General features: G+C 25.7%; 1 protein-coding gene across 1 annotated transcript in view; it reads right to left on the minus strand.

Moving 5' to 3' along the window:
• The window catches only part of LOC129618917 (trypsin-2-like), a 42,434-nt gene that overhangs the window by 13,992 nt on the left and 10,084 nt on the right, over positions 1–18,358 (minus strand). The window lies entirely within an intron of this gene.

The following is an 18,358-nucleotide window of genomic DNA, read 5'->3' on the forward strand; positions in this document are numbered from 1 at the left end:
AACAAAAATATACAAAGGCACTTAAGAAAATTATCTATACAATATTTAAAGTGTTATTTTTCATTTCAAATTTATTTTTCCTTGGGTGGCGATTGCTCGTGTGTATGGCCCGAGTTCACGTGTATACAATAAGTGAATACGATTTGTGTATCACACGAATTTTAAATTTTCTATTTTACAAATTAAAGAATAATTATTAATGAATCTAATCTCATACATTCAATTGCTGTTAATTAAAAGGAAGACATTTTGAAAGTAAATTTAATAATGATTAGCCTATATATCATTGAGTACTTTATCAATTGAGTCATAGATTAAAATATAATAAACCTTTAAAAAAAAGTTCGAAGATATTGTTAAAATAAAAGGTGATACTTAAGGAAAAGGGAAAGATTTTATTTGAGTTTAAAGTGTGTTCAATGCAATTAATCATTCAAATGACGATATTCAACAGGATGACGATTCAGTAGTAAATTTAATGAACATGATCTCCATTTGTTTATGTAATGTTACATCAAGCGGTTAATTTTCCTGTTAGGTCGTAAAAGTAGCTCGCAAATTATTTTATTGATTAAAATGCTCTATTAGAGGCTGCGATAATTTTATAAATAATTGAACGAAATGTTGCTTGGGCGTATATCTCTCGATAACGAAGTAAAATTTGAAAAATAAAGCTGCAAATGACAAAAAACGATTTTTACGAAGTACTCAATTTGAAATCCGCTCATGCCTATAAGAAAAACCGATTGTAATTTGAAATTATCAAAATTTGATGAATTTGCAAAATATCCTGAAATTTGAATTGGCTTAGGGTGATTAAGAAATGCCTTTATTAAGCTGGAAATAAAATGTATAAACGTTTTACTGATAAATTATACAAGTCCCAATCTTTTATTAAAAATAATTAATCTACACCTACTTTACAGTTTTACTATTATATCAGACACTCAAATTTTTGCTCGCAATTGAGTTCTTAAATTTTTAAACTAATAAAAGAGAATTGTATATAAGATTTTATTAAATTTAGAAAAAAAAGCTACTTGCAAGTATGTTTTCCTGCAGTAGCAATTATAAATAACTTTTATATATTATGAAAATGGATGAAAAGAGAAAAGTACTGAAAAATTTCACATAATTTTTTGTCTGCTTAAAAATAAATAAAATTTAATGCGGTCAAAGTGGGTTGGGTTAACGTTAACATTTTTTATTCTTTATTTTTATTTTTGTTTTCGGTTTTATACGATAGACTTTACCTTTCTCTTTTATTATACACATAAATATACATATGTACGTATTTCATAAAATATTTTAATGGTACTCTGAAAAAGCTTTAAAATTTTTTTTTTTATTTATACATACATAGAAACTTACAAAATGTTAACATAAAAAAAAAAATTTTTTTTTGCGCACAACTGAAATATTTTTCAACTTTGTTAATGTAGTACAAATATTATGCACATTATACAAAAAAGTAAAAAATTAAAAAATACCGTTGCAAAAATGATAACAGTTTACAGTTTTCCCGTTTAAATTTTTTTATGAATAATAAAAAATATTGAAGAACACCAACATAACATACAACAGATAAGAAAGAATTACGATTAAATAACAGTTAAAATAAAATGTGTTGTACATACAACCTCTTTGTACCCTCAGACTTTCTTTGTTAAAGGTTTTAATAGAGAACAGATAATATGCAATACCGTTACAGTAAATGTTCATTGATTAACATAATATATATATTAACAGATTTCAATGTTGTTTGGTTTACAAAACACCTTATAATATTTGGTTTCTTTTACATACCGTCATTTATCAAATTTTAATGATTTTAAAAAGCTTTTTTGCAAAACCACATGAAAATACTCAACCTCGCTAAAACTCTTTTACATATCGGATACAAAAATATGATTACATTAATTTTTTTTTTTTTTCTTAACGAAAAAATTACAAATTTTTGTAAAAAATTAAAAAAGTAGATAAACAAATAAGATTATGGCAAATAAGATTCTTCTTGTTAAGTTTTTTACTCCTACAGTTTAGAGTCTAAATTTAGATTTTTTAGATTCTAGAGTCAGTTTATATTTTTACTTTATTAAAAATTCAAAGCAACTTATTAATATTTTGTTTAATACAATTTGTTATTTCCTTATTGTACTTCCGGCTCTCTCACTTTATTTTCGCAACATGCTATTTCAATAGGGGATTTAGCAATATTTGAATCTAGTATGGCAGTTTCCCGGGACGTCATTAATTTGACGATCAAGTCAGTTATATGAATCACTTTAATTTACAAATCGCAATCGTATGCATAGTTAAAGAACTCACCTTTATAAAATTGTCCTTACAATATGCAGTAAAAGCACATGGAAAATTGCAAAAAAATTTCAAAATTCCCTTCCGATTTCAATTAAAACAAGAATATCGAAATAGATATTCCTAAAAAGTGCCTATAACACGCTTAGACTTTTATGATCTCCATATAATCCATCTCCATCACACAATATAATATAAGAATTTCGTTTCAATCCTGAATCATAAAATTCCAGATTTAGAGAAATTTTTTCCTTAACTTAAACTCTGAATTGCAGCTTTGACTAATTTTGCTAATTTTTGTGATGTGAATCAAAATTTATGATAGAAATATCTCCTCCTCCCTTTTTTTTTTCAAAATTTCTCATATATCAATTTCGAATTAAAAGACTATAAAAAATTTTCTATTCAACTAACATATCCGAAAATCGGACTTTACGCATAATAATGCTAAATAGACTCTTTAATACACTCCAAATATAAACCCAAACATTTTAAATTTTTCATTGTTTTTATTTTTTTCTTACTACTTTTTTCTCTCTTTTCATCTTCTTCAATATAATACAACAACGACAACAACTTTATTTGAATAACAAATATCCTGTTAAATTTAGCTTAACAGAACATTTAAATCCTGTTAAATTTAACTTAACAGAACATTTAACAAAACTATTAAATTACCTGTTAATTTTTTTTAATTTAACAGGACCTGTTAATTTTTTTTTGTAATTTAACAGTTAAAAGAACAAAAATAAAAATTTTTTTCTTTATTTCATGCTTTGATTCGTTATGATAAGGCTATAGTAAAAAAAAACAGTACCGTTAGAAAAAAAAAATAACAGAATTTTTATAATAGTACACAAATATACAGGAAAAATTTTTTTTTTTAATTTTTTTATCGCATATGCACGTGTGTGTGTGTGTATGTATTTTGTAGGAGATTAAATTGTTTATTTACTTTTTATTTTTTCACAATATTTTTCTCTCGCATTTCAAACGAACACTTACAAATTGGTGTGAAGAAGACAAAAAACACGTGTACAGGCGGAGCCGAAAAATGTTTTGATTGCGCCGAAGAATGTTTACATTTAAAAAAAGAAAAACAAATCTCTTTTATTTTATTTCAGTTTTTTATAATTATTGTTATTGCGTTGTCTTTTATAATACCTACTTTTTTTTATAAAAAAAAAAAATAACGCCACAAAATAATCACACTGAATGTGTCGTGCTTATTGTTTGATTTTTTATCGTTTTTTTTTCTGTTTTTAGATTTTGTTGCTTTCTGGATAAGTTGTTTAAGTTGTTATGTCCATATATAAAAATTATTTCTTAACACAAAATGAGGAAAATGTTATTGCAAAAGAAAATTCATGAAAAATTCATACATTCTCTATGTACTTAAAATTGTTGATTGCGAGGGTGAAATGAGTTTTCACCTGTTTTTCTATTTACCCATAAACTTTGTAAGTCTTGATTGTATGAGATAATGAATGTGTATGTGCATATATCGATTCAAGATCGAAAGAAAATTTAAAAATAGTTACAAATTTCTTTTTATACTTTTAAATTTCGTCTTTTCTGATTTGAAGAATTGAAAGAAAATATTTACATAATTTACTTGTAGTACAGAATTTATATACAAAATTTAAAATACATACACATGTGCATACTCATATACATGAGAAGAGATAAAAAGAGGAAAAAAAAGTAAGGTAAGAACTTAAAAACCACAAATTGTGGGTGGGTTGGCAGACATAGTGTATAAAATAAATGAAAGTAATCGAGACATACTCACGTAACAGAAAATGAAATAAAAAAAAACGATAATATAAAAGAATAACTTTAAAAAATAAAACATTAACTTTAATTTTAATGGTATACAATGTTACATACATACTTATAATGTATTTGAATAGAAATATTAAAGTGGAGCTATGTAGGAATGTTAGTGGGTATATAAAAAGGGATGCATGCGCGATATTTATTTTTTTGTTTTAATTTCTCATTTACTACACTATTCTTAGTTTTAATGTGTATGTCCTTTTATTTTTGTTATAAATAAATCTGTAAAAAAAAATATAGCAAAAAAAATTACAAAAAAAATCTAAGATTCATTTAAGTTGGAAAATAAATTTTTTTTTTATTTTCATTATTATTTTTCTTTTCTATTACCAAAGTTTTATTATTTTAATTATGCATATCTATTGAGTGATCCATGCGTGAATAATAATTGCTGGACCTTGTGCTAAATAAATATGGGAAGGCTGTATTATACGTATATATTACATTATATGTTTATAGAACTTTGTTATACAGCAGGGTCGTATTATTTTTTCTATATATGCTTGTAATATAGATTGTTCAAATTTTTTATGTTTCAATTTGTAGACTATACATTTTCAAAAGTACTAATACAAAATAATAAGTGGATGTACTTGTTTTCGAACTACAGTCTGTTTTAAAGATATAGTCAAAATAACTTTTTAGGTCGTATGACGCTACTAGAAGGAGCCAAGCAATTTCAACGACTTTTATAAAAAACCCTAATAATTCGCTTGTACGAATATAATTAATTGCTGAGATATAGCCAAATAAATTTTGAAGTTTTATGGCAGCAACCCGAACCAGTATCTCGATCATATGCAATTTAAATAGAGTTCTGTCATTTGCTATAATAAATTATTTGTGAAAATTTGGTGAATTTAACTCAATTATAGTTTTTGATTTAGAGTTGCGATGGCACGAACAGACGGATAGACGGACGAATGGACGAATGGACGAATGAACGAACGAGCAGACGGACTGACTTGTTTAGGATGAACTTGAATCTATATCAGACCATTATTTCTTAGCATTACAAACGGTGAGACAAATTTAGTATTGGTTCGAACCGATATAGAAATGATAATCTTTAGATTGAGGTTTTGATTGGTAAAAAACAAGTAATTTTCTTAAAAATTTATGTTAATTTTTTTGACACTTAATATTTAACTTTTATCACTAACCTCACAAAGCATTTCTAAAAGTCTTCCCTGATTTAAATCAATGAAGAGAATGAAATTTTATCATAACATATCTACACAATTGCAACCATATACCAACTGACATTTTTATTAATTTTTCTATAATTTTGTGTCATTGTGTACATAAAATACATATATATATTTATCATTGTATCATAGGTACACAATGTACATATACATTCAAAATAGTATTATAATTAAACTCATTCTGAAATATTCTCACATCACCTCAATAATATTGTCATCCCACTAGTAATCTATATGATATACACTCGTTATATACATATGTGTTACATATATATATTACAATAATATATTGAAAGAATCCTTAAAAATCATTTAAAAAAATCAGTCCAGAATTGTAATTTTTTACAAAATAATTTTATACACATATCTTATTATTATACTTATGGAATATATAAATTTATAAAATATTTAATTGCAAAATAATTGTACAAAATGACAATGATATACCAACAGAAATACCTTATTATAAAGACATGCATATAATATACATATGAACGTATACACATACATGAAATATATTGAAAATAATACAAAAATTTAAAGTTGCTACAAACTTTTGACCAAAAAGTACGGTAGAACCAATAAAGAAAGGTTCGCTTGCATGGCCACCAAATTACACTCAATTACAATAATAATTTTTGTGTAGATTTTCGTAATCGTTAGAGCACACAATTTCATGGTATGTAAAATTTTATGGGATTCTGAAATAATTTCACATTACCTATGTATATTATGAGTATAATGCACATTTATATACTTTTGTGTCATAAGCATATGCATACGTTATATTATAATTGTCATTATACGGTCATGCATGTATATTTGTAAAACAGTATGTATATAAAATGCATTATAATGAATATTTATTTAATATTAAATTCCATTATAAACGTAGAATTGAAATCTTATATAATTTTATATTATATGTTTGTATATTTCGTTATAATAATAGTATGTGTTTGTACACTTGTGTTTTATGACAATTTGTAGTGAAAAAAGTTGATGGGAAATTAAAATTATAAAATTGATGCAGTACAAATAATTAAGTTGTTTCCAGAATGAATAAATTTAGTATAAAATTTTTAAATTTATTCATATATTTTTCTAATATATATTTACACACCTATAATATTCGAAATTTACATACATACATATTTTAAAAATAATTACGATTTTGTAATTGAATTGCTTGAGTTTCAAGCTTTTTTTCGTCAATGGAAACTATGATAGTGACTTACGAATTACGAAAAATATATAGGGATGTGGTTCACTTAATTTATTCAACTCACTCAAATTTTCCTCGGATTGAATAGCTTTTTTCAATAATTTGTTTTATTAATTCAAATAAAATTTGAAAATAAAATTGTCAATTCTGCATCTAATCATATATATGTGTGTGTATTGAAATTAAATTATAATCGTATTACGTAAAATATTTCAATTGAATATCGTGGAATATTCAATTTCCAAAATTAATGTAATGTAGTCACATATTTTTAGGCGTTAAATACAGTTTTCGCTCTTCTATATAATAATAAAAATAAAATCAAATGCTTGGAATATACAAAAAGCCACCATTTGTACATTTTAAAAGTACATACCTAAATATGTGTCTAAACTCCAGCTTTTGGAAGCTTTTATGACTAAACTATATATTTAGTTTTAACCTTTCCAATCCAGACGTACATTTGAGGCGCTCAGCGCATTAATGGCCTATCCAAAATTTTTCCATGAAAGGAGTTATTATGTTCAATAGAGCTGTAATGGCCTAAAGAATCGTTCTATTTTTTCAAAATACTTAGTTTATTCCTCTTTTTATTCTATTTTGACAAAATTTTGTTTTTGCCTTTTAAAAATTTTTTTAAAAATTAAATATTAACATTCAATCTCAATTTACTCGAAATGTCATTTTTGCAAGTACGCCACTAATGCGCTGGGCGCCTCATTTGCAATTGCATTTACAATTGCAGACTGAGTTAATCAAACTTTTTGCTCTCTCTGATCTGATATATTTTTCATATTACAATATTATAAATTAATTTCTACGTTTGGAATGTTAGTATTCTGAATGCACATAAATGCGACATATGTATATTGAAGCAAATAACATATTCTTATTAAAAAATTATTTTAGCAGAGCATTCTAGGATCTTATTTAATTTCGATAAAACCAAGACATTTCTGGTATGAGGCTGTATACAACTTTTAATTGCAATACGAATACATTTCGAAAAATATTTTGGATAACAATTCTGAGGTATATCACGTAACAGTCCCCAACTCTTGGAAATTGCAACTTACAAACAAAAAACACATGTGCAAGTAAATATTTGATCAAATAATTTTAAAATCTATATACCATGAAAGCTCATCATGACCAAATTTTTCACAAAATATTAACAAAAAATTGGTGAAAACAGTTTGTTTTTAACGAAAGAAAAACAACTGCACAGTTCGCAATTTATTAAATAAATGATACGAGTTTCTCTAAAAATTTCCAATGTATAAGATTCAGGTCTATTATAATTTTAATCCTATATTTTTGTAAGATATGTAATTAAGAATATGCTCGATTCTATTAATAGTTCTAATATTTTATAATAGTTGTCGTAAGACTTTTAAATTTTCTCAACAAGAACTTAAAATACAAGTTCCAAGTAGAATTTTAGAAAAAGTTCCTTTATTATTTTATTTTTTGTAACAAATTACCTTGGAATAAATTAACAATTTACATACCAAAGCTAAACTTTTACTTACATATTTATAGCCTTCCCAAAAAAAACCCTTTAACATACAAAATTATAAATGCGCCCAAATTTTCTTAAAAAATGGAAATATTTTTACATTATTAATTGGTTTCTTTGAGCAAATGTGAATTTTAAAATTAAAAAAACATTTTCACCACCCTTATAAAATTAGAAACACATTCTTATAAAGTAAATACAACTATCCAGTTAGATTTTAAGGGTCAATTCTTACTTGACTAGATTATGTTCCACACAATATACGATGAACTATCCGCATCCACATTCCAATTAGTTTTGAATGTTATGTAAAAATTTATGTTCTCTATTCTCAATATCCTTTTCGTATAATTATGTATTAGCATATGAAATAGACCCTTTTTTTTTTGGAAAACTTCGTATTAGAATTAAAAAATTAAAAATATGGGAAATTTTAACTTTAAAAAGAAATTTAATAAAAAATTGTTTTAGATTTTTTTTGATTCTATTGTGATTTCAAAATATGAGTAAATTAAACGTGTACCCATTAAATAATTTTCTGTAAGGCAAACATTGTACATTTTTCTATAAAATTTTTTATAAAAAAATTTATTTGCTTAGACTCTACTACTCCTTCCACTTCAAAACTAAATAATATTTCATTAAGAACATCATGTGTTAAAGTAACTGTCCTCCCGGTCAATAAACAGTGTTACAAAGTAAATGACCAAAATTATATGATGACAACATATTGAGCATACATAAATTATATTTAACTATATACGTTATGTGTACTACTGGACATCATAATGGAAAACACAAAATCAGGAATAAAATCTATCTGGTTATGCTTACATAAAAATTTCAAATATTCTCCAAAATTTATCCTCAGTTTCAGAGTATTTATTTAATTCCAAAAAATAAATTTTTTTTATTAAAATATTTTTTAATTTACATAATTTTTATTTGTCTTAAATTTTTTGTTTTTGTTTTTTTATAATTCCTTAGTCTTCTTGACCTTTTAAATCCTTTCAGTTTTAACCTCTTTGAGGCCATATTTTCCTATATATGGGAATGGGAAATTTAGTAAAAAGAACAAATACATAACAAAAGAAGATTTTTATGTATACACATATTTATTTAAGGATAAAAAAAACATTTCTGAAATTAACAAGATCTTGAATTATAATTATTATCATTGTCCGGCATAAGAGACAGGATAATGAATAGTTTTTTATTTTATGTAAGGAAATTTTAATTAAAGAATTTTATGTGACAAGAATTGAATATTTTAAAATGAAAATTTTTTACAGTTAATGTACCTTATTATTTACATTCTTCAATTCAGAAAGGAGAACGATGAATAAAAACTATTTTAACTGGGCATAAAATTTTCAATTTTAACAATGTATGTATGTCAAATTATACAATGTAAAATATTCATTAAATGATAAAATTATAAGACTTGTTTTTCAAATAAATCACAAGAGCAGTGCGTATATTTGTATTCATGTCCCACGGTATTAAGCATTAATATCTATTTTGGATTGAATACAATTTGTCGATTAATCATTGCAGTGTCGACGGTTGATTATTGCCGAGGCTTCTCAACGACTAGCCCCAATTCTTTTTTTAGACAATTGATTTTTAGGCGAAATTTAACTCAAACATAAAACAAAATGTACGAATATTTTTAAATATTTTACCCTATAACTCATATTGCATCAGTTAATGGACATAATTAAATTGAAAATCAAATTATGTAAGTAGTGGTTACGTGTGTGCTAAAACAATGAATGTGCAAATTTCTTATTTTGAGAAAAATGGAAGTTCATTGTTTTGACACACAGTGTCTTTTCCAAATTATAAAAATTGTTAGTTTGGACCGAGTAAAATAACGATTTTGTAGATGAGGGTGACTTTGATAGTTTGAATACCATAATTTTTCAAGAAAAAGAAAACAATTTGGAATCAGTAACTCGAAAACTTACGAAAAGGTTTAACAATATAATATTAATCTTCCGCACGTTATGGGTTTAACAAATTAATAAATGAATTATACAAGATCTTCTCGTAATTACCATTATATAGTACCTCATAAGTATTTAAAATTTTTGTATGGAGCCAATGTTCACAGCTAAATGAGCTCCGAGCTGCAGACATTTAAAGTCAACCTTGACTGTGTTTTTTTGGTTTTTAAAATTTTAAGTAGAATACTCACATAGAAGACGATAAGCGCAGATACTCACTCTATTTTTAATTAAACACAATGCAGTTAATGCGTGAAGTCGTTCTCCTTTTTTTTTGCAAAATAGCTTAGCAAAAATGTATTTAAATTCAATAAATTTTATTGAAGATAATTTTGTGTTTTGTCCAAAAGTTCGTAAAATAATTCTTTGTACAATAAGATTTATATACGTCTTCTGTACATACATGTTTATACGTTCAGTTGCGTTTTGTATAAAACTTTTTGAGCCTCCACATAGTCATACACTCTTATTTTCAATTATTGTTTTAATGCTCACTGTACAACATTTTTAGTAATCACAATTTTTATAAAGATTGCCACACACGATGTTTTTACAGAATTATGTTAGCAGTTTCGTTAAAGTTCAAATAAAAGCAATAAAATACATGTGTAAATAAAAAATTACGTAAGAAAGTGCAACACTAAAGGACTCCAATTTTTCTAAATATAAATAAAAAATAAAAATAATTAAAGGAGCCTTTACATAGTTTCTTTGGTTTTTAATATAGCGAACGCGATTTTATTATTTTACTTTTTTGTTAATAAACAATTATAAATTTTTTCCTTAAAGGAAAATAAAAAAACATACAAAAGAATAATTTATGAGAGCATGGCGGCAGCGGCGGCGGCGGTAGTGTTTACAATAGCATTATTGTTTTCTTTTTGCTTGTACATTATTATGCTTTATAAATGAAAATTTCCTAAATGAAAAACTCTTTTGTTGTGGTGTACAATTTGTTTATGTAATGAAAACTCAAAATACGGAAAAGTTTTCCGTGTGCAACTCGTTAAAAAAAATTGTTCTTTGATCTTTACTCAATGTAACTTTTTAGGGAATTTTAATTAGAAATACTTTGGTTGAACGTTCTTTTATACTCTATATTATATTAGCGATATTTCCTAATAACAAGGAGTGCATATAATTGAAATTATTTTAATATATTAAGGAAATTTGCTTCATTATAGTCTATGAAAAATTTGTTATACAATTGCGATTGAATTTTACTATTGTGTACTGAAATTACTGAAAAAGATACCGAAATTTTGCAAAAATAAATATGGTAAAATGGCAGGTGTATTCGTTAAAAGTTGCAGAGATCTCATGAGCCTCTGCGATAGCTTAAATTATTCAGCACATAATTTTGAAAATTTGCTCAATAAAAGTTGAAATATTTCGACTGCTTGTAGGAGCTGCCATAAAACTTCATAAGCTGTTTGTTCATAGCTCAGAAACTATTGAACCTATAAAGCTGAAATTTTGAGCAAACAAATTTAGTGATGTGGCAATCATTTTCACTTAAAGCTTTAAAAATTAAAACTTTTTTAGGTTACCTGGTTTTATATGCTATATCTAGGTTTATATACCATGTATGTGTAAAATAGCACTAGACATAAAAAGTACGGGTTGTTTGAAACTGCACGTTAATTATCTCCGACATTCAAAATCATTTTTTCGTACAGATATCACAGAGTTGGCACAGAGAAACTATATTTATTCCCGTTTTTCATTAATCTGAATATAATTTCTGCCATATAAACCGCTCGCCCGGTAAACAGAAAGTCCACTTTTCTATTACTTTTTGTGACAGGTTTGAGCCTGTATTTCAGGTAATGAGTTCTTCGGGAATTTTCAAATGTTGTTGTTACTTTTCAAATTTTTTCGTTCATTCAAAATAGTCATATATTATTGTAAAAATTATATTTAGGCAAAAATATTAAAATTCGAATAAAATAAAACTTATAGCAACCAACAAGATTCATTCCTTCTTCGAAAGTTCGATGTCTCTATAGAAAACAAATTGGCTGCCCTTAGAAACCTGTTCATTATGATTCACTCAAATCTAGCACACAGTGTAAATTCATATCGTGTGCAGACGGATGAGCGTCATATTCGAAAACTAATTTAAAAAAAAACAAGTAAAAACGTTTCAGTCGGTATAAACCGATTGAATTATACCCTGCACCTTTCATCGTTGCATAGCAATTATTCGAAACTGTGAAACCATTCTATAGAAACTTCAGAAATATGTCTGACTACAAGTCCAAAAGATTAAGCTTTTGTGAGGTGCAATTATCCCATTAAAACTTTTAGAGCATGTGTAGAATAGAATTGGACACATGTATACAAAATTTTATATTTATAGCTTTATTAGTTTGTGAAATATTTAAAATAAACTCTTTGAATTGTATGGCAGCTACCCGATCCCGCTGTCCGAATTAGTCCAATTACAATAGGGTTCGTCCTTGGCACAAAAGAAAAAATTTGTGAAAGTTTGGTGTCGATTGTGTTATTCGTTTTTGAGTTATCGTGCGATCGGACGGACGGACGGATGGTTGGACATGTCTAAATCGACGCAGAATTTGAAGGTGAACAAGAATATATATATATATATATCCATACCGTAGATGACTCCTTCAAGTAGTTACAAACTCCATACCAAAGTTAATATATCCTTCACGAAGTGCAGGGTATAAAAACTATGTTATAATGTTATTAGTGCTAAGAGTAGCTTTTTTTCACAATAACGTTACTCGTAGGGTTCTTTACTACGAATTTCAGTTTTAATCGCAGCATGTGCGTAACTCAATTCCTCAGTATAGTTTTCATATTTTAAAATTCTAATTCTTCAACAATATATTGTAATAAATTCGTTAAAAATGTCCTTAGCTCGTATTAGCTTTATTATTAGTATTATTAGTTTTATTAGCTTTGAAAAATTAAATTACTTTGTGACTTCAACATTTTATTATAAAAAAAAATATTAAAAAGTATTTTAATCGTAAAATCTTACGAGATTGGTATAATAAAAATTCAAACACCTGGAATATTATTAATTAAAACCGAGATATTAAAAATATCCTTTTTTTGAATGAACACCTTAATTCAAATTTTACATACATTCTATATTTTACATATTGAGTACATTGAAATTTTAAAAAAGAAACTATTTTTATAATTAACTTAAAAACATAATTAAAATCAAGGATCCAAAAAGTCGCCTTTTTATACAAATACTTTTATGGATCATGAATTTTATTTTATTTAAGTTTTTTGTTAAATAAACTGCTTGCTGTCACTAATGCTCTTTTTAATTCACATCCACATATTCAAATTATTAAGTTACCATCTTTCAAAGGACATAATTATTCCTCTTATTTATTTTAAAAACTAAAGGTAATTAGTTTTTTCCATTTAATTTCACTTTTTTATATTGTTTGTACCCGTATACACAATTTAAAAGAATTTAAAATAGTTTATTTATTTTATTTTTCTTTTATGTATTTTTTATATTAAAATAATATATCCTTGTATCCTTCTTTAAATTTTCTAATTTTTCAAATTAAGATTTTCATTAAAATAGAAAAAAAACTATGTATTTATATATTGGTGCATGGAAAGAAAGAGTGTTTTCGATACAAGATTATGGTGAATACACAAAAAACAAAATAAAATAAAATAAAGAAAATCTTGGGAAATAATATATTACAGGACTATAGAAACTAAACTATTCAAAAAAAAGGAAATTTAAAATTGTTCCGTACAGTAACGTAGCATAAGAGTAGCATATTATTATTATTGTATAAAAAAATCATTAAGTTAAAATATTAAAATAATTAAAAATTGTGACAATGTTTTACACATGTGTGTACATTTCCTTATTGTGACTCATATTAAGGCCATCAGAATTTACTGGCATTAAGAAAAAATATTAAATTTTTTACAATAAAATCCATTCAAAGCCTGAATTTCCTATAAGATTAATGTTCTAATCGTCTAAAAAGTAAAGTTGTTTCTTTAATGAGTAAATTGTGTTTTTTTGAATTTTTAATTTGGTCTAAAATAATAAAGCAAAAGAATTGAAATGAAATTTCAAATGTCGCAAATTGAAGTTTTACTGATATCTTGAATAAGTTATCATTATTATTTTTAATAATATTGTATAAAATCAAAATATTTTCACAGCCCATTTATTCAGAATTAGCAATTCCCAGCACTAACCCTGTAAACGACTCATTATAGTGGGCTATGTGTAGTTACGAATGCTTATAAATATTCGCAGGTGTTCGAAATATCAATGCTGAAATTTTATATAAATGAATAAAAAATCAGAGCTACTTATGGAACAGTGTGGCAATCAACACACAGCACTTAAAATCATTCATTATTACGGATATCACAGAGGTGACATGGTCAACTCTCTACCTATTAAAGTTCTTTTATTTTTCAAAAGAGGCAAATTTAAAAATTTAAAGCTATTCTTCACCCTATATATTCAATTTCTCTTGATTTGAAAGGTCTATTGCCTGTATTAAAAATCAATTCTATTGTAAACTTATCTAAATTTTCGAAATAGTAGCTTTCTTTTTCAAATCTTTTGAAACGATCTGAATTTATTCTACTTTTGCTTATAATTATAAATTTTGTAATGAAAAATTTAATTATATAGTGTTATTCTAAGTATGCAAAACTTAGGCAGTTTTCCTTATTACCATTTCTACATACATGTGTATTTTAAATATTTTCACAATTTATTATAATATTCAAAGAATGTAAAATGAAAATAAAACCAATGAAATCCTTGAAAACAATTAATCATATTCACTAAATTAGAAACACTATATGCATATACATATAATATAAATTTGTAGGTAAATTATTTGTAAAACCATATTACATTATAGAATATTATACATATGCATATGTATTCTTAAATATACTTATATTGTTGAATAGAGGAAACTCATTATTTTATTCCGGAACTTAAGTTAATTTATTCCCCAATCAATCAGTCCTGACTTAAAATTATAATAATAAAAATTAAAACAATAAAAAAAGGACAATTTGTAAACGTAAAGGACAACCCTATAATAATATTCGTATACGACAGTATATAGTCTCCATATGCATAATATTAATTTCAAATATAATTTTAAATAAAGGATAACAGAAGCAACATTATTATATTTAAACATTTTAAAATTCTTACATTTATGTACATTGTATGTATGTAGGTGTATAAAGCGATGATGTAAATACAAAATATAACAAAATATTTTAAAATAAGCAAAGAAAAAAAATTTTGGAAAAAGTCAAAAGATAAATGATTCTGGCTATACTTTCATGTCACTTCTATTAGTTAATATCAAAATATATGCACTCCTTTTTGTACACTGTACATACGACAACTGTAATAACAAAAGAATGAACAAAATTTTTAATATAAATTTTCTTTCTTATATTTTAATTTATAATACACAAAGACCTTTATTCTACTCATATATGTACACACGTTACACGTACAACAAAGAATGTAAAAATTTAATAATTTAAATTTTGAAAAATGTCCGATATTAAAAACACTTTTCCCTACTCGTCCTACTTATTTTTATTCAATTACATTCAGTTGACATTTCGCACAATAAATCCTTAGAATTGCATACACAAAAATAATATACACAAATCTCTTCAAGGATTCAACAAAAATGCTTCATACAATTCTCGAAACTAAAAGAAATTATAATATTATAACAAACTCACATATGAATATTATGTAAATTGAAAATACTCACATCTACATATACATATCTACATAAACATTTATAATAACAAACAAAACAATTTGTCGTCCTTTATCAACATTAATATACACACATAATATGTTGATTGTGAGTTGATGATGGTTTTAAATTGGACACCTTTAGGGAATGCAAAAAAATATGCAACAGGCTTCTTTTTCCTTCATTTTTTTTTAACATATAACCAAAAAATTATACATATATACAATTTAACAAGGATTTTTACAAATGTATATTCTAACATACAAATATACACGAATTTTATATACAATATGCTAAAATTTTGCATTATATATGTAAAAAATAAAAATTTTAGCCTATACAACAGCTACTGTACAATCTACATATACTGGATACTTATAAAAGGATAAGAGTATATAAAAGAAACAATAACAAAAAATAATAATAAAAATTAATGTGTGAATAAGTAAAAACAAATCAGACAACAAAATATTAGTAGGCATACCATAAAATTGAGTGAATTAAAGAAAAAGGATATTTTTTTTTATTTTTTTCTTGTTTTATTTTTTGTTCTTGTTTCAGGTTGTATTAAGAATGCAAAAACGCATTATATTAGATTTATAAACCGCATACACGACAGACAACTTATATACAATATAAGTATGTACTTTTGTTTTCTTTATATACGAGTATATGTGATATTCAAATAATTTTTTGAATATTAAGGAGAAAAAAGTGATTAAAAGAAAAAAGGATATTTTTCATTTAATTTTTGTAATATACGGAAGAATTATAGATTAAATATTTTTATGCTTATTTAGAATTTTTAAAATTTGATTAAAAATTTTTTTCTTTAGTTCAAAAAATAGGTGAAAGTAAGTTTATTGTAGCGGCATTTGTTTTCAATCAATTCTGATTCAAATACGGAAACAGGAAATGTAATAACATTAAAATTTTGGTTCACTAAGTTTTTATTAATACTAAATAATCAATTTTATTTGGAATTTATAAATAGCTACTACAATTAGTTTGTCCGTCAAATCAACGCAATTTTCTGAAATATTGGGTTCCTAATATTGGGCTTAATAAATTTAACAGTTTCAGTTTTTTGAAATTTGAAATAATACACAAGAGCATATATGTATATATAAGTATGGTATACATGTACGTTATGCTCATTTCACTGTGAACTGGTAAGGATTATATATGTATTTTGAATTTGTGCTTAACATCATCAGAAAAAAATTAAATTTTCAGCTATGTTTTGACTAGTACCATATAATAATAATATATCTATGTGGCCAGGAAGCAGAAATTATTTTACAAAATATTGGGAACTGAGCAAGTTACAAAAACAACTCTTAATGCTTTATGTTTTCGAAGAAATTGATTAATCTCCAATTGAAATATTTTTTTTTGAAATTTTTGAATATTCTTTGTCTCAAAAATTTGAAAAAAAAATTTCCCTCATTTTAGTTGGTTGTTGGTTGACGTGACCGGTGCAGCAGGTCCACCGCACACCAATTAGCAAAAATGTGCCGTTTTGCTACCAAAACCCCATGATCATCAGGCTATCATTGAGCGTACGATTACGGGTGGCCTATTTTAAATGTCCGATGACCCTTATTTTATTTGGTATGTTTTTAAAAGCGATATACATTATGATAATTTGATTATTTTTTTACTTTTTTTATACCCATCACCTTCGTGAAGGAGTCGTGTCCGATATAGACATATCTATCCAATATAGACATGTCCGCCAAGCTTTCGGTTCGGGTAGCTGATATACAACTCAACTCTATTTAAAAAAAACCTAATAAAGTAATTAATATCGAATTTTGTACTGTTATGTCCAATTACATTTTACATAAGTATATTATAAAAATTTTAATAGAGTGGCTGCACTGGTTCGGGTAGCTGCCATACAACTCTAAAAGCTAATTTTAAATATTAAGAAAAATAAACAGGTCAGATTCTTGAAACTTAGCATTCGTGAGTTTAATTATATACACATACAGCTCAGACATATCCCTGAGGTTTCTATAGAGTGACTTAACAGGTTCAAGTATTTGATACACTATCTAAGCTTTTTTGATTATAACTTCCGTTCCAAAAAGATAAGGGCTTCAAACAAACAGTTTCTGAAAGGTCTAGTAAAGGGCTTATCTTTTTCGGAACGGAAGTTATAATCAAAAAAGCTCAGATATAGAAACTTCGTGAAAATTCGTTAAAATCCCTGTTCGTTGAAAACCCTTGAGATTTCGCACCCACTCCGGAACAAAAGTTTTACCCATTTTCGACCCTCTAACCAATGGTATGTTTATGTATACCTTTCTGAATCACCCTGTATGTAGCTTTATTCTGGCCATACACATTTAATGCTCCTTTCGTAATATGAAAGTTACTAATTAAAATAATAACAAGGTTACGGCGTGTGTATTACGGCGTATTTATGCATATAAACAAAGCTACGAATTTAGCAATCT

The sequence above is a fragment of the Condylostylus longicornis genome, unplaced genomic scaffold, assembly GCF_029603195.1.
Source record: "Condylostylus longicornis isolate FDR11 unplaced genomic scaffold, ASM2960319v2 ptg000010l, whole genome shotgun sequence".
Classification (NCBI taxonomy): domain Eukaryota; kingdom Metazoa; phylum Arthropoda; class Insecta; order Diptera; family Dolichopodidae; genus Condylostylus; species Condylostylus longicornis.